The sequence below is a fragment of the Vespula vulgaris genome, chromosome 20 (assembly GCF_905475345.1).
Source record: "Vespula vulgaris chromosome 20, iyVesVulg1.1, whole genome shotgun sequence".
Lineage (NCBI taxonomy): Eukaryota > Metazoa > Arthropoda > Insecta > Hymenoptera > Vespidae > Vespula > Vespula vulgaris.
This window is the reverse complement of record NC_066605.1, coordinates 1-23,369: the sequence shown is the minus strand read 5'-3', so window position 1 is coordinate 23,369 and position 23,369 is coordinate 1. Positions and strand designations below refer to the sequence as shown.

The 23,369-nt window shown below is 41.1% G+C and overlaps 1 long non-coding RNA gene across 34 annotated transcripts; it reads left to right on the top strand.

Annotated features, from left to right (window-relative positions):
- Positions 1 to 5,460: 5,460 nt before the first annotated feature.
- Positions 5,461 to 17,502, top strand: LOC127071013 (uncharacterized). Of its 34 annotated transcripts, none has more exons than XR_007784800.1 (14): positions 5,461 to 5,767; positions 6,282 to 6,366; positions 6,539 to 6,689; positions 7,472 to 7,551; positions 7,632 to 8,448; positions 8,852 to 8,996; positions 9,176 to 9,185; positions 9,338 to 10,157; positions 10,529 to 10,618; positions 10,797 to 10,882; positions 10,969 to 12,027; positions 12,121 to 15,950; positions 16,286 to 17,171; positions 17,251 to 17,502. It is a non-coding gene; the product is annotated as an uncharacterized LOC127071013 (long non-coding RNA). The 34 variants fall into 34 exon arrangements; XR_007784797.1 differs by lacking the exon at positions 9,176 to 9,185 and having other exon boundaries at positions 5,462 to 5,767; positions 10,969 to 11,254; positions 11,331 to 12,027; XR_007784783.1 differs by lacking the exon at positions 9,176 to 9,185 and having other exon boundaries at positions 5,462 to 5,767; positions 12,121 to 15,433; positions 15,767 to 15,950.
- The last annotated feature ends 5,867 nt before the right edge of the window (positions 17,503 to 23,369 follow it).

Here is a 23,369-nt window from a genome sequence, read left to right as displayed (position 1 = left end):
TTTAATTGATTTTTGTAGTTACCCTTGTTGCGCGACATTCATGGAATTATCTTAAATCTACGATCATTCGTGAAAAGAATTTGTTTTTCCCTCGAATCTTTACATTCTTCGAAATGGATAATTCTTTGCGAATGAAGAAGAAAACTTTTTTAGGCTAACCTTGCTCTTATATGCATAATATCTTGATGTTTCGAAATAAGAATGAATTAGGCATATACGAGATAGCCGATTTGACATTTTGACTTTCTCTTTTGATCTATCATACTTTCGACAAGATATTCGATAAAGATTTGCGACTATTGTATCATCATTATATTACTAACTTAGATCATTTTCTTATTTGAAATAATTTCAATAATTTTTAAATATTGACTTTTTTTATTTAGAAATAATCATTTCAATAATTGGACATCACGGTCTATTCTTATATGTACTTTATAGGTATTCACAAAGTACTCTTATATATATGTAATTGTAACAGCGGTTTCTCCGTTGCTATTCTATGATACTATCGATTACGTTTCGACAAAGGAAACGAATAAATCAAGATATTTTCTGCATCGGACTTGTTTTGCCTGCGAAAATCGAGAATAATTGCATTTCTCAAAGAACATCGTCTATCGATTAAACCACCTTCATTAATGCTTACAAAACAAATTTATGATAAATAATCGCAAGCTATAAAAATAAACTAATGGCAGGGAGGAAGGGAGGGAGGGGGGGGAGAGAGAAAGAGAGAGGAAGGGAGAGGGAGGGGGGAGAGAGAGAGAAGGAGAAAAAATAAGACCAATAGTCGTAATTAAAAGTGGTGCAATCGTTGAGCTACGGATTAACTCTCTCGCTCCGAACGACGTAAATATATCCTGTCGAAAAATTGACGATTAGATGCGAATAGCGTATCGATTTTTTCCAAATTTTTGGAAAAATAAAACGCGCTCTCTATAAAGATAGTTAAACAAAAACGTTCTCTTTGAAACAGTCCAACTATCATATGTATATATTTTCCTCACACATGTAGATCCCGCTTCTTCGAATCGATATCCAGTGATAATTATTAATTAAAGACTCTTTATGTAATCTCTTAGTTGTATAACTAATCTTAATCACATAACTAATCTTGTGTTTTAACAGTGCTCAGGTTAAAACTATTCATTCAATATCGCTCGAAATGTATCGCTTGTGACTTCACAGACGAATACGGAAAAAAAATAAACCAAAAGCGTGTTAGGAAACCCTGTCTCTTCTCTCGATTCATCTTATCAGTGCGTATGGTTGTATCAAGTACAAATTACATTGCGTATACTTATATAAATTACATATGCGTATGTAAGTATATGTGCGCTTGTATCGGTGTGCGTGAATTGAAAAACTGAACTGATAATGTGGCATCAGACAACATATGATCATCAATTTTTACAGAACTATTGGTATAAAATCAATAAAAGTCAATACGTATTCCGAATGACAAACGAAACTTCTATAAATAAAAATGTACATTTTCTGTAAATAGAAATTAAAGATAATCAGTAGATTTTTTCTAACGTACACCCTTTTCCAATCCATAAATAAACGTGCGATTTTTAAGAGGCCGCCTTCGCAAATCTGTATATCATCGCATTTAAAAGATATTCGTAAAAATAAAATCCGATCAATAATTTCGCATTAATAGTTGCGACCGATTGATATGTTGTGTTATATTCGCTTGTATATGTAGTACTTGCATCGCATTACTATTTTGATATATTATTCATAGATATTTCCCATACATATTTTGATATATTCCAAATATTATCGATTCAAGTTCTTATCATTCGGAGGTAGCTGAATACCAAGACCCAATTGTTAACAAAAATCTAATACATTTTCTAAAATAAAACAATGACGAGAAGAATAAATGCAATGGTGAATAACCTAGAAAGTATATAGATTTTTATATTATTCTATGTACTAGTAAACTTCTTATAATATTAATCTTGGTAAAATTAGAATAAAAATGTTCGGTAATAAAATGCGTAATTAAATCAATATTAACCAATGCTATCGTAGATTTGTACTCGCCGAAATGCTGTATACGAATGAAGACCTCTTTCCTATCCTTGAGGGAAATCAAAACATTTCACTGTTTTTGTTTTGACCAGAGAATTTCCTAGAAATACACTCGACTGCTAATACCACGTTGAATGTTATTTATCTCTTCCTGTTAAATCTCGTTCTATGTAAAGAAAAGAAATGAATATACCTGTACGTAACAAAGAGAAGGTACGTCTATAACTGGCGTGGTAGTGTTTACTATTCTACCTCGTACAATTCTTAGAAATCTAAAGAGTATGAGATCATGTTAAACAGGATAAGATGAAAAGTGTATGTATGTAACGCGTATGGAATATCCATAGCTGCGTGTGTGTGTATGCGCACGCGTGCGTGTGCGTATGTACGAGCGTACATGCATGTGTGTACGTGCATGTGTGTGCGTGCGTGCGCATATGACTGTCATGAAAATATTCATATAATATAAAATATTGATCCATTACGATTATAAACAAAATTATTGATCAAGACATCGTTTAAAAGCGTAATTAGAAAAAATCTATTAATTATCCGTAATTAGCAAGGATTCGTGTCTACCTGGTACAAACTGGAACGATAATGACGTTATTACAGCGTGAAGATGGTTAAATCATGTCAAAAAAATGTATTTTTGAATGACTGAACTCTTTTTCTAAACATGAAAACTTCAAAATTAATACTTTTATAGTTCGAGAATAGAAAATATTTGTATGAGAAATAAATAATACGTACGCCCGTGAATACTTCTCTTACAAATTTTGTTTTAAACTTAACGAGCTTTGTTTCTACAGGCATTAAATTAAAATGATTAATTTACCTAGTATGGACTAGTAAGACATCCGTTTAGATAAGACATCCGTTCGTATGTCATATATTCAATGTTACGATATTTTCATGTAAATAGATCGAAACTTTACAAGCACGTGGGGAACCATTGCACAGATGATACAATATGCATATGCGACAGTCAACTTAGTTTCCTTGCTGCTGCTGATTCAGCTATTTTGAATTATTTCATTCTCATTAATTGCAGGTAATTAGAATATTTTATTTAACATACACTCTTATTTCAGATACCAAACGATTGCCGAAAACGCGATTGTCGCAATTGAATATATTAACATAGATCATGCTGAACTGCGAAATGTAACCTATTCTACTGCGTTCTTTAACCTGACATAACCATATAAGCAATTGTTATTTATCCATGATAGAATGAAGTACGACGTTCGGAATTTTCGTCATCATCAATTTTACTTATCCATAATAAGAAATGGTATTCAACACTCGACAACAATTGGTAAGCAATAGTTGACAAATGTTATTTATTATCACTGTATTCTTTACAAGAATGTGTAATTAATTTTATGTTTATATTTTCAGAACGTATGCATTGTGACTTTGTTCGTTATCGTTAACGGTATAGCGTGGCGTATGTACTTAGAAATACGCAGGATGGATTTGGCTAGAGTCTAACAGAATTAACGTCTTCTGTTTAAGTTTATACATTCATTCTTCGATTAAGCAATATTTTTTTATGGAAACTTTCTTTCGTCCTTTTCTTTTGATTATACATTTTTTATTGAATGTGTTGTACATATATCCAATAACTGAAGATTCTGAATTCATTTTACTTTCATAGCATTCTTGTAACTTCATTTCTTTAATTTTACAGTAATGGATTTAATATGGATTCTTTCAACATTTATTGTTGACGTGTAGTTAGCGATGAACATCATCGGAATAAGAAATATCGAGGCATAAGACTTTTATTTCATTCAATGATAAATATTTACTGAAAATCGAAGATGTTAAGTTTTATATAATCGTATAAATTGCATCCTAGGACTACGAATTCTTCTATTGTCAACTGGACATAGTTGGAAATTTATGTGCACGATAAATGATCATGATAAAACTAAATATATTTTATTCTTTACTTTTTACCGAATACACAATTACAATTAAGTGAATAAACTATTCATTTTTTTATGAAATTTAAATATATTACACAGAGCACATTTAGTATTTTTTTAAATTAATCCTCATTATAAAAGCTTTTTCATTTTTACTTATAATCTATACATTAAAAATCGATAAGAAATTTAACAATTATAATATCGTGTTTCCATATCTCTCTTTGAATTGCACATGTGATGTATGCGCATATGCAACAGTATACCAAGTTACGAATGTCTTGCAACTTGAATTTCATTACTAGCATAATCTTTATCGTTCCGAGTGAAACTATATCCAGTGTTAACTGGATTATCAATGTAAATTAAGTTACGAGAAATAGTTAAGAAATATGATACTTACACGATGCAAGCGTTGTTAGACTCGTTCCTCGTCCAGATAAAACACGTCCAGAGAGATGCTTAGAGGAACGAATACTGCGTACTAACAACGCCTTAGTAAGGACGACGAATGTGGAAAAATCGTGCCACGGTTGATCTCTCCGATCGTCCCTTGTTTATTTACAAATACTTTTCACTACAAGACTTCCCCAATTCTCCGAATTGTATACACGTACGACGTATATATACACACGTAGTAACGACAATTTATCACGCTCGACCGATTTTTCTTTCGTTGTTTGCCGGAAACAATAGGTAAAGGAATCTTTAAGCTATTATCTATATACTAATGTTATCTTTCTTTTTCTACGAAGAGCCTCTTTGTATGTATTCAAAAACAGACAAACTTACGTGCGCGCAACGAGACTTTGCTATAACGACGATTTAAACTATCTAATTTTAAAATTAACCTTATTCTTTACTTTTATGCCTGAATTATCGTCGAGAAAACATCATTTTTTGACACGATTTTTTCAAACAAAACGAAGCGCGTATTCGAAAGTTCGGAAGAATCGTATTCTCACTCGAATATCTTTAAAGCGATCTCGTTCGTCAAAATCGTTAAAAAATTATACATGTATTTATCGTTGGCGTAAACCAACATAAAACAACGAGCGATGGACCGTCAACAAAAACGGACCTTTCAACGAATCGGATGGTTACTCTTTCTCTTTCTAAAAGCAGAAACTTCAAAATCAATACTTTCCTCGTACTAACATCGAAAATAATATACATTTATATGAAAAATAATCGTACGCGGGCGCACGAACATTTTCCTTACAAATATATTTTCACGTTTACGAACTTTATTTCTACAGATATCAAATCGAAATGATTAATTTTCAGAGTTTGATGCAGCAAGATATCCGTTTAGATAGTTTTTAACTTCGTATATCATATTTTTAATGTTGCGATATTTTCATTCAAATAGATCGAAACAACAAGCACGTGGGGAAGCCATTGAAAAGATGACGTAAGGCGTACGCGCGACGGTCCATAGCTTCCTTCCTGCCGCCTAATCCGCCATTCCAAATCGTTTCGTGGCACGCGTCGCAACCGAGCTTCGTTCGTTCGTTAATTGCAGTTAATTAGAATAGTTTATTTGACGTGTACCATTATTTTATATACCGATCGAACGTCGAAAAAGCGATATCCGCGGGTAAATTTATTAACATCGATCACGCTCAACTACGAAATATGTTCTACTGCGTTCCTTAACCTAACAACCATACAAGCCATCGTTATTTTCGATTATAGAATGCGAAAGGTACGACGTCTGGATTTTCGTCATCAATTTTACTTATTTACAATAATAAATGGTGTTCGACATATAACGAAGACTGGTAAGCGTTAGTTGAAAAAGATTATTATTTATCGTCGCAATAGTCGCTACATGAACGTTTAGTTATACAGGCGTCAAATTGAAACGAATAATTTTTACAGTTTGGCGTAACAAGATATCCGTTTAGATAATTTTTAACTTCGTATATCATATTTTTAACGTTGCGATATTTTCATTCAAATAGATCGAAACAACAAGCACGTGGGGAAGCCATTGAAAAGATGACGTAACGCGTACGCGCGACGGTCCATAGCTTCCTTCCTGCCGCCTAATCCGCCATTCCAAATCGTTTCGTGGCACGCGTCGCAACAGAGCTTCGTCCGTTCGTTAATTGCAGTTAATTAGAATAGTTTATTTGACGTGTACCATTATTTTACATACCGATCGAACGTCGAAAAAGCGATATCCGCGGGTAAATTTATTAACATCGATCACGCTCGACTACGAAATATAACTTATTCTACCGCATTCCTTAACCTAACAACCATACAAGCCATCGTTACTTTTGATTATAGAATGGGAGAGTACGACGTCTGGATTTTCGTCTTCAATTTTACTTATTTACAATGAGAAATGGTGTTGGACACACGACGACGAGTGGTAAGCATTAGTCGAAAAAGGTTCTTATTTATTATCGCTGTAATCCTTACTCGAACATTTTATCAAATCGTAACGATTAATTTTCATAATTTTATGTAGCAAGATATCCGTTTCGATAGTTTTTAACTTCGTATATCATATTTTTAACGTTTTGATATTTCTATACAAATAGATCGAAACAACAAGCACGCGGGGAAGCCATTGCAAAGCTGACGTAACGCGCATGCTCGACGATACAGCTTCCTTGTTGCCGCTTAATCCGCCATTCTGAATCAGTTCGTGGCACGTGTCCCAACCAAGCTTCGTCCTCTCGTTAATTGCAGGTAATCAAAATATTTTATTTAACGTGCACCATTATTTTATATACCGATCGAATGCCGAAAACGCGATTTTTCCGATAAAATTTGTTAACATCGGTCGCGCTCAACTGCGAATCGTAAATTGTACCGCGTTCCTTAACCTAACATAACCATATAAGCAATCGTTATTTACGATCGTACAACGGAAGAGCTACGACGTTCGCATTTTCCTCATCAATTTTACTTATTTACAATAATAAATGGTGTACGACACACAACGACGACTGGTAAGCGTTAGTTGAAAAAGATTATTTTTTATCGTCGCAATAGTCTCTACATGAACGTTTAGTTATACAGGCGTCAAATTGAAACGAATAATTTTTACAGTTTGGTGTAACAAGATATCCGTTTAGATAGTTTTTAATTTCGTATATCATATTTTTAACGTTTCGATATTCTCATACAAATAGATCGAAACAACAAACGCGGGGAAGCCATTGGAATGATGACGTAACGCGTACGCGCGACGGTCCATAGCTTCCTTCCTGCCGCTTAATCCGCCATTCTAAATTGTCTCGTGCCAAGCGTTGCACTCGAGCTTCGTCCTCTCGTTAATTAGAATTATTAGTTAATTAGAATATTTTATCTAACGTTCACTCAGATTTTATATAGCGACGAATACCAAAAATGCGATTTCCGCGAGTGAATTTATTAATAACGATCACGCTCAATTGCGAAATATAACTTATTCTACTGCGTTCCTTAACCTAACATAATCATCTAAGCCATCGTTCTTTCGATTATAGAATGGAAGAGGTACGATGTCCGGATTATCAATTTTACTTACGTACAATAAGAAGTGATATTCGAAACAGGACGACGAGTGGTGCGTAGTAGTTAAGAAATATTGCTATTGTCACTAATCTTTTCGGGAAAGTTTAGTTAATTCTATATTTACCTTTTCAGGACGTAAATTCTGTGAATTTGTTCGTGAGCGTTAACGATACAGTGTGCCCTGTGTTCCTAGAAAGAAGCAAGATGGATTCGGCTAGAGTTCAACAGAGTAGACGTCCTCCATTTAAGTTTATACATTCATTCTTCGATTAAGCAGTGTTCTTTCAGCGAAACTTCTTTTAGTAATTTGCCGTCAGAGTATATTTTTTGTTCGATTGTACATTTTTTGGGAAGTGCGTTTTATATACGTGGAATAGTTGATAATTCGGAATTCATTCAAATTGATTAACGTTGATGTAACATTTCTTTAATTTTACATTAGTGGATTTTACATGGATTCTTTCAACCTTCATCGTCGTCATGTGATTAATAATCGACATCATCAGGATAGGGAGGAGTTGTGCACGGTCGTCACCGCGCAGTTGAATCTTTCTAGACGCAACCCACTTTTTATCGAGCACTTGTTTATGGTCGAGATTTGTCTCGTACCATTTTCTGTGCATTTACGCTGGTTGCTCTGCCTTCGTCCAGCATTATAAAATAACCGAGGACATTCTACTCTCCTCCTTATTTTTTAGACCTGCTTCAGATGTCGTTAATTGATCTCACGTCGAGGACGATCGATGGGAAAATCTATGTACGCGAACGCGCTTAATCTACATTATTTTAACGAGTCGACGTCCGTCTTGGAATATCACTGCGAAATAAAAATTGTAGACTTTTCGTTGATAGTACATGACAGAACGAATACTGCTTAAATCACGGAGTGGATGTATCATTCGACGGATCGTTTCCTGATTGCTGTAATGCGGTTGACAGTTCTTTAGCCGTAAGATATTTTTGAATTATTCATACTTTTACTGCAGCTGTATTTCGTTTTGTATTCTGCAGTTTATTTTATTGTGGGTTTCTCAGAAAACGGATCTCTTAATTTCATTTTTTTTTCTTTTTTTCAACCATTAATAGTGCACACCTGCACTCTACTTAGATATGATCTTAGAAGAAATTCTACAAGATATTGTATAGAAATGATCTAGGAGAAATATGTAATTGCATGCAGGCTTATGTACATTTTCCTTAAAAATATAGTTTTCACGCTTAGGAGCTTTATTTTGAGAGATATTAAATTGAAACGATTAATTTTCATAGTATGGAGTAGTCGGATATCAATTTAGATAGTTTTTAAATTCGTATATCATATTTTTAATGTTCCGATATTTTCGTACAAATAGATCGAAATGTTACAAGCACGTGGGGAAGCCATTGCAAAGGTGACGTAATGCGCAAGCGCAGCGGTCCACAGCCTCCTTGCTGCCTCAGAATCCACCATTTTGAATAATGATTGGCACGTGTTATGACCAAGCTTTTTTCTTGCAGGTAATTAGAATATTTTATCTAACGTACGCTCTAATTTTATGTACCGATCGAATGTCGAAAACGCGATTTCCACAAGTGAATTTATTAACATCGATCACGTTCAATTGCGAAATATAACTTATTCTACTGCGTTCCTTAACCTAACATAATCATCTAAGCCATCGTTCTCTCGATTATAGGATGGAAGAGGTACGATGTTCGGATTATCAATTTTACTTACGTACAATAAGAAGTGATATTCGATACAGGACGACGAGTGATGCGCAATAGTTAAAAAATATTGCTATTGTCACTGTAATCTTTTTGGGAACGTTTAGTTAATTCTATATTTACCTTTTCAGGGCGTAGATTCTGTAAATTTGTTCGTCAGCGTTAACAACACAGTGTGGCCCATGTTCCTAGAAAGAAGCAAGATTGATTTGGCTAGAGTTCAACAGAGTAGACGTCTTCCGTTTAAGTTTATACATTCATTCTTCGATTAAGCAGTGTTCTTTAAGCGAAACTTCTTTTAGTAATTTGCCGTCAGAGTATATTTTTTGTTCGATTGTACATTTTTTGGGAAGTGCGTTTTATATACGTGGAATAGTTGATAATTCGGAATTCATTCAAATTGATTAACGTTGATGTAACATTATTTCTTTAATTTTACATTAGTGGATTTTATATGGATTCTTTCAACCTTCATCGTCGTCATGTGATTAATAATCGACATCATCAGGATAGGGAGGAGTTGTGCACGGTCGTCACCGCGCAGTTGAATCTTTCTAGACGCAACCCACTTTTTATCGAGCACTTGTTTATGGTCGAGATTTGTCTCGTACCATTTTCTGTGCATTTACGCTGGTTGCTCTGCCTTCGTCCAGCATTATAAAATAACCGAGGACATTCTACTCTCCTCCTTATTTTTTAGACCTGCTTCAGATGTCGTTAATTGATCTCACGTCGAGGACGATCGATGGGAAAATCTATGTACGCGAACGCGCTTAATCTACATTATTTTAACGAGTCGACGTCCGTCTTGGAATATCACTGCGAAATAAAAATTGTAGACTTTTCGTTGATAGTACATGACAGAACGAATACTGCTTAAATCACGGAGTGGATGTATCATTCGACGGATCGTTTCCTGATTGCTGTAATGCGGTTGACAGTTCTTTAGCCGTAAGATATTTTTGAATTATTCATGCTTTTACTGCAACTGTATTTCGTTTTGTATTCTACAGTTTATTTTATTGTGGGTTTCTCAGAAAACCGATCTTCTTGATTTCATTCTTTTTTTTTTTCTTTTTTTCGACCATTAATAGTGCAGATCTGCGTTCTACTTAGATATGATCTTAGAAGAAATTCTACAAGATATTATATAGAAATGATCTAGGAGAAATATGTAATTGCATGCAGGCTTATGTACATTTTCCTTAAAAATATAGTTTTCACGCTTAGGAGCTTTATTTTGAGAGATATTAAATTGAAAAATTTATATCATATTTTTAATATTCCGATATTTTCGTACAAATGGATCGAAATGTTACAAGCACGTGGGGAAGCCATTGCAAAGGTGACGTAATGCGCAAGCGCGGCGGTCCACAGCCCCCTTACTGCCTCAGAATCCTCGTTGATTGCAGGTAATTAGAATATTTTATTTAACGTACACTCCTATGTTATATACCGCTAGAATATCGAAAACAATTTTCGCTGGTAAATTTATTAACATCGATCACGCTCAATTACGAAATATAACATATTTTACTACGTTCCTTAACGTAACATAACCATCTAAGTCATCGTTACTTTCAATTATAGAATGGAAGAGGTAGGACGTCCAGATTTTCGTCATCAATTTTACTTATTTACAATAATAAATGGTGTTCGACACACAACAACGACTGGTAAGCGTTAGTTGAAAAAAATAGTTATTTATTGTCACTATAATATTTTCGAGAACGTTTACTTAATTCTATATCTACTTTTTCAGGATGTAGACGTGATTTCTTTCGTTATTGTTGACATTACATCGTGGCTAGTTTTCTTAAAAATAAGCAAGATGAATTTAGTTACATTCGAACAGAATTGACATCTTGACATTACGAACGCTACTTAAATCGTGGAAGGAAGCGTTCCTTGATCTAACAACCAGCTAAGGAATCATTATTTTCGATGATAGAAAGAAAGAAGTATAAAGTTCAAAATTTTCGTCATGAGTTTTACTTATCTATGATAAGCAATGGTATTGGACACAGGACGACAACTGATAAGCAATAGTTGACATATATTATTATTTATTTTCACGTTACCCTTTACGATAACGTTTAGCTAATTCTACATTTATTTTTTCAGGTTATAGGCATTGCGATTTCGTCCGTTATTGTTAACAATGCATCGTGGCCCGTGTTCCTTGAAATAAGCATGGTGAATTTAGTTACAGTCGAACAGAATTGACATCTGTTTACACATTCATTCTTCGATTAAACAGTGTTCTGTTAACGATACTTTTACATCCGAGTATATTTTTCTTCCGATTACATTTTTCATTTAATATACATAGAGTAGCTGATAATTCAAAGTTTATTCAAGTTGGATAACGTTATCGTAACTTCATTCCTTTAATCGATGAAAAAATCTATTTAAGCGAACGCGTCTTAAATAACACTATTTCAACGAATCATATGGTCTCTCTTGAAATATCGCTGCGAAATAGAAACGATAGGCTTTTCGTCGATAGTATACGACAGAACGAACACTGTTTAAATCGAAATATATGTGTTAATTGGGTCGTGGATTCCCGGATAGTAGTTCCTAAGTATCACGCTCGTTAGAGCAAGATGGTTCTTTATTCTCTTGTCTGATGAGGAATACTTAACATTTTGATATTTTTATTATAACACTATTTTTATTAACTTTGTTAATTTTTTTTTTTTTTTTTTTTTTTCTTTTAGGAAGCCTATGTTGTAATTTCGTTCTACTGTTTGGATACGGATAAAAGAACAATTCAACGCTCTAGTTGGAAATGGTCTTTGTAAAATTGCGACTCATGGTTAGCATTGTTTAATGATATTTTAGTATTTTTTATCGCCATGTACTTTATTATAGGTTTCAATACTGCATTTTTATTATTTTCCTAAAATAGGAAAGCCTCCTTCCTCTAGGATCTATCATGAATATGAAGATGAGAAAGGAAAGGAAAGGAGCCAGGAAGATGCGATGGAAGCAATAACGAAGGATGGAATCTTGAAGAATCTTCCATTGGATTAAAATCAGCAGGAAAACAACGCTTCCTTCATTTTACCGAACCGAAAGAAGACTCGCCTCTCCTTCGTGCGTATTGCTTCTTTAAATCTGCTTAAGCTCCAACGTTCTACGTAATTCTCGGCGATATTGCGCACCCCTAAGCGTTTCTGCGTGACACCCTAAGCGATCCTGCGATACCCTAAGCGTTTCTGCGACACCCTGAGCGTTTCTGCGACACCCTGAGCGTTTCTGCGATACCCTGAGCGTTTCTGCGATACCCTAAGCGTTTCTGCGATACCCTGAGCGTTTCTGCGATACCCTGAGCGTTTCTGCGACACCCTGAGGGTTTCTGCGACACCCCGAGCGTTTCTGCGACACCCCGAGCGTTTCTGCGACACCCCGAGCGTTTCTGCGACACCCCGAGCGTTTCTGCGACACCCCGAGCGTTTCTGCGACACTACCTTGAGCGTACCTTGGATACCCTAAGCGATCTTGCATGATACCCTGAGCGTTTCTGCGACACCCTCAGCGTACCTGCGCAATCCCTAACGTCGTATTCTGTTCAATTCTCAGGCGTTTTGCGTAACCACCAGCATTTCAAACGATTCCCCTGCTTTAGTCTTGCGCATAATTGCGATGTTTTACGAAAAATTACAAGATAGAAACAAATTTGTTAGAATCATTGTTATAATATTGTTGGAGTTTATAGAGCGTTGAAAAAATGAAACTTCAATTGGAAGGTAGTACATCAGTTGATTTTTTCTTTCCGGAATGTTAACATAAAATTGTTTTATACTTCACAAGATATTACGTGCGGTGCAACGTTTAAGCGGTTGTATTATTGTTTAAATCTTATTTTATATCGACCAATCGTATATTATAGATTCTTTAAATAATTGTAAAGTGATAGAAAGCATACATAAACTTGGGTGCGTTAAGAAAACTATTATTTAAGTATAATTTTATATCGAACAAACGTATATTGTAAACCGTTTAAATAATTGTATAGTGATAAGAAGCGTATATAAACAATGGTGCGTTGAGAAAAATATTTAAATATAATTTTAACTCGAGTAAACGTATAGTATAGAATGTTCAAATAATTAGTTAAACTAATAGAAAGTATACATAAATTCTGATGCGTTGAGAGAATTATCGTTTAATTATAATTTTATACCGAACAAACGTATATTGTAAAATTGTTTAAATAATTGTAAAGTGATAGAAAGCATACATAAATTTGATGCATTAAGAGAATTTTAGACCACCGTTGGGCGTATCGAAAACCGTCGTCCAGTATTTATCCGTAACAACAAACATCTTTTTAGACAATTCTTAGGATATCGCGTGACCCCAGCTTCGCGAATAATTGAAATGCTCATATACTAAAAAAGAAAAAATATTATTTTTATCATTGTAATAAGAAAGCGTCGAAAAAAAGGAAGGCAGTATGTAAGCAGATTTCTGTTCTGCGAAACGTTCGATTAAAATTATTTTCTACGTACTACGAGCGGTATAAAGCTTGAGCGGCGGGGTTGTATTCTGTAAATATTAGTTTGATACTACCGAGCGTACATATGTAGCGTACATTGCTTAAATGATTGTAAAACGACAAAAAATAAAAATGATCTAGGTTTAGCGCGGTTCAACGCGGTCCAACGCGTGTACCGGAAATTTTAGGGCATGGTAGAGCGTTTCAACTACCGTGAATCCATTCGTGCGTAATTAAGCGTGTTGCGTAATTCCGAACAGATTGGCGTAACCCTTAGAAATATTGCGTAAACCCCTAACCCTTATTTAGGTAAATTCTCTGGCTCTGCCAGACGCAACGCAGCGATTTCGCCCACTACGTGGTTTGGCGTAAGTATCCATTTGGCAAGGTATGGTTTTTTTACACGTAAGTCCTATCGATTTTTCGCAACGTCCGACGTGGACACCCAGAGTTTTGTCTTTTTCAGGTTATCTGCAACCTCGGAGTTATTCATTTACCTACATACTATCGAGATTACTGAAGCGATGGTATTTTTTTTTTTGCATAATGTTAAGGGCATTGCGTTTTGAACGAATGCGCGTAATCAGTAGTTTCTTTTTTTTTTGTATGAAGCCCACCGTATCTATATAATCCTTACAAATTTTGTGTAAACCTTTGCGTGTATTCAGCCGAACTTCTGTGGTCTAACTTCGGTGTAATCCAGACGCGACCCAACGATTTGCAGTAAGTATTTTTCTCACTTAAATGCCTTTATGTTCGTTCCGTAATTCTACGCGTGTTGCGTAAATTGCATAGTATCTGCAACCCGCAGCTCATTTTCCTAGGTACCAGCGAAGTTATTTAAACTGCGGCATTTTTTTTTTCATAGTTCGGGATATTTTCGTTTTATCCGAAGAATCCGCGTTTTTATATAGCCTAACGTCTCTGTGTAAACCGTGGCGTGTATTTAGCTTCATTTTAGCGTGTCTACTTAACTCTAACGTTTCCACATTATCACTTAGTTATCGACCGTATTTTTTTTTTTTTAACGTGATCTCTATTCGTCGCGTAATTCTTCGCGTATATAGTAATTTGGAGGGTATTTAGAGCCCTAGCTTATTTTCCATGATACTGGATGGGTTACTTACCCGACAGAATATTTGCATAGTCCCAGGGGTACTTCCGATGAATCGTTGCAATGTCCAACTTCTTTACAACGCCAAGCGATTTTGCGAAACCTTTGCACGATTTGAAAGCCCTAGTGTAACGTAGCGTAACGTATTTTTACATAACGATCCCGAGATTTGTCGAAAGTACTTCTTTTTTCTTTTTTCATAATGGTTGTCGGAGGTTTTTCTTTTTGACATTCTTAACAGCTGCGTTATTCGTAGAATACTCTAAGCAGCTTATTTTCGTAGATACTAGCTAGGTTATTGAAACGACAGCATTTTTTCTTTTTTTCTTTTTTATAATTCGTAGGGCACTCGTTAGATCCGACGAATCTGCGTAAATACTAGGATTTTACTCGTAGATGACCGTGTACTTTCATGTGTATCTGCAACAATCAGCTTATTAATCGAAGATATTACCGAGGTTATATGATCGACTGTATTTATTTTGCGTAATCTGTGGGGCACTCGCGTTATTTCCGAAGAATCTGCGTAAATACTAGGGTTTTCAGGAAATGCAGCGTTTCTGTGTAATCCTTGTAGATTTGGCGTCGGTAATAGGGCGTATTTAGGTAGCCTCCGAGAGTGCGGCGTAATCCGATTGTTTCCGCGTTACCACCCTGTGATTTCGCGTAAGTACTTGCATTTATACGTAATACTTGTGTAAATTCCTGTCGGTTTTCGATAACTCGTGGATGACCGTGTAGTTACCGTGTATTTACAACTGTCGGCTTATTAATCGAAGATATTACCGAGGTTATATGATCGACTGAATTTTTTTTTGCATAATCTGTGGGGCACTCGCGTTATTTCCGACGAATCTGCGTAAATACTAGGGTTTTCAGGAAATGCAGCGTTTCTGTGTAATCCTTGTAGATTTGGCGTCGGTAATAGGGCGTATTTAGGTAGCCTCCGAGAATGCGGCGTAATCCGATTGTTTCCGCGTTACCACCCTGTGATTTCGCGTAAGTACTTGCATTTATACGTAATACTTGTGTAAATTCCTGTCGGTTTTCGATAACTCGTGGATGACCGTGTAGTTCCCGTGTATTTACAACTGTCGGCTTATTAATCGAAGATATTACCGAGGTTATATGATCGACTGCATTTTTTTTTTTTTGGCATAATCTGTGGGGCACTCGCGTTATTTCCGACGAATCTGCGTAAATACTAGGGTTTTCAGGAAATGCAGCGTTTCTGTGTAATCCTTGTAGATTTGGCGTCGGTAATAGGGCGTATTTAGGTGGCCTCCGAGAATGCGGCGTAATCCGATTGTTTCCGCATTACCATCCTGTGATTTCGCGTAAGTACTTGCCTTTCTACGTAACACTTGTGTAAATTCCTGTCGGTTTTCGATAACTCGTGGATGACCGTGTACCCGTGTATTTACAACTGTCGGCTTATTAATCGAAGATATTACCGAGGTTATATGATCGACTGAATTTTTTTTTGCATAATCTGTGGGGCACTCGCGTTATTTTCGACGAATCTGCGTAAATACTAGGGTTTTCAGGAAATGCAGCGTTTCTGTGTAATCCTTGTAGATTTGGCGTCGGTAATAGGGCGTATTTAGGTGGCCTCCGAGAATGCGGCGTAATCCGATTGTTTCCGCGTTACCACCCTGTGATTTCGCGTAAGTACTTGCCTTTGTACGTAATACTTGTGTAAATTCCTGTCGGTTTTCGATAACTCGTAGATGACCGTGTAGTTCCCGTGTATTTACAACTGTCGGCTTATTAATCGAAGATATTACCGAGGTTATTTAATCGACTGCATTTTTTTTTGCATAATCCGCGGGGCACTCGTTATATCCGACGAATTTGCGTAACTACTAGCATTTTCATAAAGTCCGGCATTTCTGCGTAACCTACAAATTTTACAAAAATCTAAGTACGCAATCTACAGCGTGGGACTTAACCCCACTGTTTTCGCTTTACCATCCGGTGATTAGAAGTATTTGTCCGTTTTCTTTTTAGGTAATCCCTCGGTTTTTCAATAGTTCCTAACGTACCGACGTAGTTCCTAGGTTTATCAGCAATACCCAGGTTATTTTCTTAGATACTAGCGAGGTTACTTAAACGACATTTTTGGCCTCCGAGCTTTCTCCGTAATCTCATTTTTTTCCAGGATATCTGTAACGATCAGCTTATTCTAGATATTAACGAGGTTATTTAGTCGATAGCATTTTTGAATAGTCCCTGAGGCGGTTGCATTATTTACGTAGACTATACGAACTACCAGCATCTTTATAAAGCTCATCGTTTCTGGGTAACCCTTACAGATTTTGGCTTATCCGACTGGCGATTTGAAGTAAGTATTTGTGCTTTATTTTTTATTTTTATGTAATATCTGTCTTCAATAATTACTAATATACCGACGTAATTTCTAGGTTATCCGTAGTACCCATCTTATTTCCCTAGATTCTAGAGAGGTTACTTAAACGACAACATCGTTGCATAATCCCAGGGGCATATTCGTTATTTCCTACGAATCAAGTAACGACCAGCGTCTTCATAAAGTGCAGCATTTCTGTATATCCTCATAGATTTGTCGTCAATCCTAGAACGTATTTAGGTGGCCTCCGAGCGTCAGGCGTAACGTCATAGTGTCCGCATAAGCGAATAAATTTGTTTTTACCTAATGCTTGTCAAAATGCTTGTCGATTTTGCATAATTCCTAAATGTCCGTGTAATTTCCACGGTATCTTCATCCACCAACTTACTAATCCTAGATATTAACGTAGTTATTTAATAAACAGCAATTAGCATAGTCCGTGGGGCGTTTGCGTTATTATCGAAAAATCGGCGTAACCACCAGCATTTCCATAAAGCTCGTTTCTATGTAACCCTTACAAATTTTGCAAAAATTCTAGTACGTATTATGGTGGTTTACAGTGGTTCGACGTAATTCCACAGTAATCGCATAAAAACCATCCAGTGATATGAAGTAATTATTTTTCTTATGTTCCTCTCTCTTAGGTAATCGATTGGTTTTTCCTGTTTATCTGTAATGCCCAGCTTATTTTTCTAAATATTACGTAGAATCGATAAATGACAACATATTTGCATAATCCCAGGGGCACCGCCATATGGGTGTGAACGTAAGTGTGTACGTACGAATGAGAGCGTAGAGTGCCTCTACCGGCCATTTTCTAAAACAGGTAGCAGGCCTCCGTAATTTCCGTGTAATCACTCTCAGACTGATTTTAGTGTCTAATATTTGTTTCATTTTATTGTATACTATTTGCCTGATTTTATTGTATAATATTTGTCTCATTTTAATATATACTATTTGTTTAATTTTATTGCATGATATTTGTGTGATTTTATTATATAATATTAAACAGAGGAGAAACTATAAGTAGACATCAGAATTTGAATGTTTGTGATTGATCATTTATACGACGCCTCTGAATAATCGTCTAAAAAGAAAACGGTTACATCAAGCTTGCGTCTTTATTGAATAAGAGACACGACTGAGCTTCCATGACATTCCGCCTGCAGTACGTCTGATTTGCGTTCAGTATTCTATCAGACTTCCTTCTGTTTCATGTTAAATTATGCGGCATAAGCTGTGGAAAGATTGTAAAAGAGACGTATAAGAACTGTATGAGAGTTGTGCAAAAGTTGTGTGAGATGTGCAAAATGTGTGTAAAAGTTGTGTGAGACTTACGTAAAAGGTGCGTAAAACTTGTGAGAAAATTCTGTAAAAGTTGTAGAAAAAGTATTGTCTGAAGGTTGTGTCTGAGGTTGTGTCTGAGGTTGTGTCTGAAGGTTGTGTTTGAAGGTTGGGTCTGAGGTTGTGTCTGCAGGTTGTGTCTGAAGGTAGTGTCTGAAGGTTGGGTCTGAGGTTGGGTCTGAAGGTTGTGTCCGAAGGTTGCGTCCGAAGGTTGGGTCTGAGGTTGTGTCTGCAGGTTGTGTCTGAAGGTAGTGTCTGAAGGTTGGGTCTGAGGTTGCGTCAGAAGGTTGTGTCCGAAGGTTGCGTCCGAAGGTTGTGTCCGAGGTTGCGTTTGAAGGTTGCGTCCGAAGGTTGCGTCTGAAGGTTGCGTCCGAAGGTTGCGTCCGAAGGTTGTGTCTGAAGGTTGTGTCTGAAGGTTGTGTCCGAGGTTGTGTCTGAAGGTTGTGTCCGAGGTTGCGTCTGAAGGTTGTGTCTGAAGGTTGTGTCCGAGGTTGTGTCTAAAGGTTGTGTCTAAAGGTTGTGTCTGAAAGTTGTGTCTGAAGGTTGTGTCCGAGGTTGTGTCCGAGGTTGTGTCCGAGGTTGTGTCCGAGGTTGTGTCTGAAGGTTGTGTCTGAAGGTTGTGTCCGAGGTTGCGTCTGGGTTGCGTCTGGGTTGCGTCTGGGTTGCGTCTGGGTTGCGTCTGGGTTGCGTCTGGGTTGCGTCTGGGTTGCGTCTGGGTTGCGTCTGGGTTGCGTCTGGGTTGCGTCTGGGTTGCGTCTGGGTTGCGTCTGGGTTGCGTCTGGGTTGCGTCTGGGTTGCGTCTGGGTTGCGTCTGGGTTGCGTCTGGGTTGCGTCTGGGTTGCGTCTGGGTTGCGTCTGGGTTGCGTCTGGGTTGCGTCTGGGTTGCGTCTGGGTTGCGTCTGGGTTGCGTCTGGGTTGCGTCTGGGTTGCGTCTGGGTTGCGTCTGGGTTGCGTCTGGGTTGCGTCTGGGTTGCGTCTGGGTTGCGTCTGGGTTGCGTCTGGGTTGCGTCTGGGTTGCGTCTGGGTTGCGTCTGGGTTGCGTCTGGGTTGCGTCTGGGTTGCGTCTGGGTTGCGTCTGGGTTGCGTCTGGGTTGCGTCTGGGTTGCGTCTGGGTTGCGTCTGGGTTGCGTCTGGGTTGCGTCTGGGTTGCGTCTGGGTTGCGTCTGGGTTGCGTCTGGGTTGCGTCTGGGTTGCGTCTGGGTTGCGTCTGGGTTGCGTCTGGGTTGCGTCTGGGTTGCGTCTGGGTTGCGTCTGGGTTGCGTCTGGGTTGCGTCTGGGTTGCGTCTGGGTTGCGTCTGGGTTGCGTCTGGGTTGCGTCTGGGTTGCGTCTGGGTTGCGTCTGGGTTGCGTCTGGGTTGCGTCTGGGTTGCGTCTGGGTTGCGTCTGGGTTGCGTCTGGGTTGCGTCTGGGTTGCGTCTGGGTTGCGTCTGGGTTGCGTCTGGGTTGCGTCTGGGTTGCGTCTGGGTTGCGTCTGGGTTGCGTCTGGGTTGCGTCTGGGTTGCGTCTGGGTTGCGTCTGGGTTGCGTCTGGGTTGCGTCTGGGTTGCGTCTGGGTTGCGTCTGGGTTGCGTCTGGGTTGCGTCTGGGTTGCGTCTGGGTTGCGTCTGGGTTGCGTCTGGGTTGCGTCTGGGTTGCGTCTGGGTTGCGTCTGGGTTGCGTCTGGGTTGCGTCTGGGTTGCGTCTGGGTTGCGTCTGGGTTGCGTCTGGGTTGCGTCTGGGTTGCGTCTGGGTTGCGTCTGGGTTGCGTCTGGGTTGCGTCTGGGTTGCGTCTGGGTTGCGTCTGGGTTGCGTCTGGGTTGCGTCTGGGTTGCGTCTGGGTTGCGTCTGGGTTGCGTCTGGGTTGCGTCTGGGTTGCGTCTGGGTTGCGTCTGGGTTGCGTCTGGGTTGCGTCTGGGTTGCGTCTGGGTTGCGTCTGGGTTGCGTCTGGGTTGCGTCTGGGTTGCGTCTGGGTTGCGTCTGGGTTGCGTCTGGGTTGCGTCTGGGTTGCGTCTGGGTTGCGTCTGGGTTGCGTCTGGGTTGCGTCTGGGTTGCGTCTGGGTTGCGTCTGGGTTGCGTCTGGGTTGCGTCTGGGTTGCGTCTGGGTTGCGTCTGGGTTGCGTCTGGGTTGCGTCTGGGTTGCGTCTGGGTTGCGTCTGGGTTGCGTCTGGGTTGCGTCTGGGTTGCGTCTGGGTTGCGTCTGGGTTGCGTCTGGGTTGCGTCTGGGTTGCGTCTGGGTTGCGTCTGGGTTGCGTCTGGGTTGCGTCTGGGTTGCGTCTGGGTTGCGTCTGGGTTGCGTCTGGGTTGCGTCTGGGTTGCGTCTGGGTTGCGTCTGGGTTGCGTCTGGGTTGCGTCTGGGTTGCGTCTGGGTTGCGTCTGGGTTGCGTCTGGGTTGCGTCTGGGTTGCGTCTGGGTTGCGTCTGGGTTGCGTCTGGGTTGCGTCTGGGTTGCGTCTGGGTTGCGTCTGGGTTGCGTCTGGGTTGCGTCTGGGTTGCGTCTGGGTTGCGTCTGGGTTGCGTCTGGGTTGCGTCTGGGTTGCGTCTGGGTTGCGTCTGGGTTGCGTCTGGGTTGCGTCTGGGTTGCGTCTGGGTTGCGTCTGGGTTGCGTCTGGGTTGCGTCTGGGTTGCGTCTGGGTTGCGTCTGGGTTGCGTCTGGGTTGCGTCTGGGTTGCGTCTGGGTTGCGTCTGGGTTGCGTCTGGGTTGCGTCTGGGTTGCGTCTGGGTTGCGTCTGGGTTGCGTCTGGGTTGCGTCTGGGTTGCGTCTGGGTTGCGTCTGGGTTGCGTCTGGGTTGCGTCTGGGTTGCGTCTGGGTTGCGTCTGGGTTGCGTCTGGGTTGCGTCTGGGTTGCGTCTGGGTTGCGTCTGGGTTGCGTCTGGGTTGCGTCTGGGTTGCGTCTGGGTTGCGTCTGGGTTGCGTCTGGGTTGCGTCTGGGTTGCGTCTGGGTTGCGTCTGGGTTGCGTCTGGGTTGCGTCTGGGTTGCGTCTGGGTTGCGTCTGGGTTGCGTCTGGGTTGCGTCTGGGTTGCGTCTGGGTTGCGTCTGGGTTGCGTCTGGGTTGCGTCTGGGTTGCGTCTGGGTTGCGTCTGGGTTGCGTCTGGGTTGCGTCTGGGTTGCGTCTGGGTTGCGTCTGGGTTGCGTCTGGGTTGCGTCTGGGTTGCGTCTGGGTTGCGTCTGGGTTGCGTCTGGGTTGCGTCTGGGTTGCGTCTGGGTTGCGTCTGGGTTGCGTCTGGGTTGCGTCTGGGTTGCGTCTGGGTTGCGTCTGGGTTGCGTCTGGGTTGCGTCTGGGTTGCGTCTGGGTTGCGTCTGGGTTGCGTCTGGGTTGCGTCTGGGTTGCGTCTGGGTTGCGTCTGGGTTGCGTCTGGGTTGCGTCTGGGTTGCGTCTGGGTTGCGTCTGGGTTGCGTCTGGGTTGCGTCTGGGTTGCGTCTGGGTTGCGTCTGGGTTGCGTCTGGGTTGCGTCTGGGTTGCGTCTGGGTTGCGTCTGGGTTGCGTCTGGGTTGCGTCTGGGTTGCGTCTGGGTTGCGTCTGGGTTGCGTCTGGGTTGCGTCTGGGTTGCGTCTGGGTTGCGTCTGGGTTGCGTCTGGGTTGCGTCTGGGTTGCGTCTGGGTTGCGTCTGGGTTGCGTCTGGGTTGCGTCTGGGTTGCGTCTGGGTTGCGTCTGGGTTGCGTCTGGGTTGCGTCTGGGTTGCGTCTGGGTTGCGTCTGGGTTGCGTCTGGGTTGCGTCTGGGTTGCGTCTGGGTTGCGTCTGGGTTGCGTCTGGGTTGCGTCTGGGTTGCGTCTGGGTTGCGTCTGGGTTGCGTCTGGGTTGCGTCTGGGTTGCGTCTGGGTTGCGTCTGGGTTGCGTCTGGGTTGCGTCTGGGTTGCGTCTGGGTTGCGTCTGGGTTGCGTCTGGGTTGCGTCTGGGTTGCGTCTGGGTTGCGTCTGGGTTGCGTCTGGGTTGCGTCTGGGTTGCGTCTGGGTTGCGTCTGGGTTGCGTCTGGGTTGCGTCTGGGTTGCGTCTGGGTTGCGTCTGGGTTGCGTCTGGGTTGCGTCTGGGTTGCGTCTGGGTTGCGTCTGGGTTGCGTCTGGGTTGCGTCTGGGTTGCGTCTGGGTTGCGTCTGGGTTGCGTCTGGGTTGCGTCTGGGTTGCGTCTGGGTTGCGTCTGGGTTGCGTCTGGGTTGCGTCTGGGTTGCGTCTGGGTTGCGTCTGGGTTGCGTCTGGGTTGCGTCTGGGTTGCGTCTGGGTTGCGTCTGGGTTGCGTCTGGGTTGCGTCTGGGTTGCGTCTGGGTTGCGTCTGGGTTGCGTCTGGGTTGCGTCTGGGTTGCGTCTGGGTTGCGTCTGGGTTGCGTCTGGGTTGCGTCTGGGTTGCGTCTGGGTTGCGTCTGGGTTGCGTCTGGGTTGCGTCTGGGTTGCGTCTGGGTTGCGTCTGGGTTGCGTCTGGGTTGCGTCTGGGTTGCGTCTGGGTTGCGTCTGGGTTGCGTCTGGGTTGCGTCTGGGTTGCGTCTGGGTTGCGTCTGGGTTGCGTCTGGGTTGCGTCTGGGTTGCGTCTGGGTTGCGTCTGGGTTGCGTCTGGGTTGCGTCTGGGTTGCGTCTGGGTTGCGTCTGGGTTGCGTCTGGGTTGCGTCTGGGTTGCGTCTGGGTTGCGTCTGGGTTGCGTCTGGGTTGCGTCTGGGTTGCGTCTGGGTTGCGTCTGGGTTGCGTCTGGGTTGCGTCTGGGTTGCGTCTGGGTTGCGTCTGGGTTGCGTCTGGGTTGCGTCTGGGTTGCGTCTGGGTCGCGTCTGGGTTGCGTCTGGGTTGCGTCTGGGTTGCGTCTGGGTTGCGTCTGGGTTGCGTCTGGGTTGCGTCTGGGTTGCGTCTGGGTTGCGTCTGGGTTGCGTCTGG